Below are 2,458 nucleotides of genomic sequence, written 5' to 3'. Positions count from 1 at the left end.
TGGGCACCCTGGCCCACTGGAAAAAAAAATTGCCAGTCCGCCACATCAAATAGTTTGAGAAGCACTGCTATATTTTTCAACCTTTTTCATTTGCAGACCCCTAAAAAAATTCAAATGGAGGTGCACACCCCTTTGAATTGTAAGTGTGGGTGTTCACATACTGTTGTTGATTGATCACAGTCATCTTTTGCAGACCCCTTAGACAAACCCCCAGGGGTCTGCAGACCACAGGTTGAAAACCACTGCTGTAGAGGCAAAAGGTACAGCATAAGCATGTATGAAGTGGCCTTGAATAAAAAAGTTAGATTGGAAATTAGGCAGATGGAATCTCACTCTAATGGAGTTTGTGGAGAGCCAAGGGTGAAAGTGATAGCTACCGGAGAAATGTAAGGGCTAGGGACAGAAATTACACACCAACTGGAAGAAGTGATTGGAAACTGGTTCAAATTTCATAATTTCACAGTTTGTAGGGTCAGAAGGGACCTGAGCAGATCATCAAGTCTGACCCCCTGCCCTGGCAAGAAAGAGTACTGGGGTCAAATGACCCCAGCAAGGTGTTTGTCTAGCCTTGTCTTAAAGACCCCCAGGGTAGGAGCCAGCACCACTTCGCCTGGAAGTTGGTTCCAGATCCTAGCCGCCCTGACAGTGAAGTAGCGCTTCCTGATGTCTAATCTGAATTTACCCTCTGCCAGCTTGTGACCGTTATTCCTAGTCACTCCTGGTAGTGTTCAGAGGAACAGGGACTCCCCCAATGCCTGTTGGTCCCCTCTGACTAGTTTGTAACAGGCCACTAGATCCCCCCTCAACCTTCTCTTGTGAAGGCTGAACAGGTTCAGGTCCCTGAGCCTCTCATCTTAGGGCCTGCCCTGTTGATCCCTGATCATGTGAGTGGCCCTCCTCTGGACCCTCTCCATGTTGTCCACATCCCTCCTGAAGTGCAGCGCCCAGAACTGGATGCAGTTCTGCAGCTGCGGCCTGACCAGTGTCGCATAGACGGGGAGTGTCACCTCCTTGGACCTGCTTGAGATGCATCTGTGGATGCAGGACAAATTTGTAGCACAACAGATGTTCAATGCGCATGGGCTGCTTGCAAAATGGCTCAAACCGATTTAAGATAAACCTGGATGAATGTAGTATTAGATTTTACTGATTTAGGTTAAATTGGTGTACTGAACTTCTGTCCCAGATCCCCTTTAGATTCAAGTTAATTCATAGTCCCCCACCGTCTCAGGATGCTTTGCACCTTCCCTGCAAGCCCCCACCCCACTTCCCAGGGTGGGCGGACTAGCCGTTGCCTAAGCTGTCTGCTCTAGCTGAGCAGGGAAGCATGCTTGAGCACCCCCCAGCTTCTGGCTTGGGCCACTGTAAGTATGTGGCTGCATTTCTAGAATCAAAAGTGAATGTCTGTTCACTTGCTTATTGGCTCAATCTATGCATCTTAGATTAACCTGTGAAGATTGAATTAATCCAGCCTCAAATGTTTTGACTGTACTTAGCCAAGGAGATTCGGGTTAGAGTGCTGGGTCTGGGTGCATAATGGGGGAGGCTGGATATAGTTTTCTCAAAAGCCCTTCAAACTACCCTAGGTTCCTAGAAACACAAATCCTGGATAGGTTCTTGGTGAAAGTTATCTCCCAGACTCCCTCAGAGGACTTCCCCAACCCCATCATAAACCTTTAATTTCCTCTTATGCTTCCTTCTTTTCCTTAATTACCCTAGCATGTCTGTTGTCCTTCCATATTCTTTTGCTGGGGGAGACTCCCTGCTCCTACCTGCAGCTACCACCTGAAATGGAAACCAGTGACTTACTCTTATTATAAAGAAGCCTCAAAAGTGGAGCTGCACAAACATAATTGCTAGGTATGTGTTGGGCTGGCTATCCACCAGTCACAGCTGGAGAGCCACTTGGATAAACTGCTATACATTTCTGATATTTTTATTTTTGACCCATACACACACATACACACTGTATTAAAACAAGTATGTTCTGAATAAACTTAACTGAGGGAAATACAGTAAACTCAGGCTAATTTGCCCATGGGACAATTTGCCATTATGGCTTAAAATTTGCTGCTGTTCCAATTTGCCCCCTTCTTCCCCTCCCTCATTATCAATCCTTAATCATTGGTTACTCCTGAATAATTTGCCATTTTTGGCAAATTCCCTTTGGGGTGGCAAATTCACCCGAGCTGAACATACTGTCTCTCTCTCTACAGAAGAAACCAGTTATCATAAGTAGTTGCAATGCTTCAAAACCTCTAACTGGTCTTAAGTGTTTAGTCAGTGAGTCCTCTTAATTCAGTTGTTTGAACGTTAAAACCTTGACAGCAAAGCAAGTAGTGCTTGAATGCTATTTTTATTTACTTTTAATAGATTATAATTAGTTTAGCCCTTAACACTTAATTGATATAATTTGCTCTCTAAAAGGAAACACTGATTGTTGTTAAAAAAAATCATC

The sequence above is a fragment of the Crocodylus porosus genome, unplaced genomic scaffold (genome assembly GCF_001723895.1).
Source record: "Crocodylus porosus isolate Cpor-Errol unplaced genomic scaffold, CroPor_comp1, whole genome shotgun sequence".
In the NCBI taxonomy this organism is placed as follows: Eukaryota; Metazoa; Chordata; order Crocodylia; family Crocodylidae; genus Crocodylus; species Crocodylus porosus.
Note: the sequence above shows the minus strand (reverse complement) of the source record.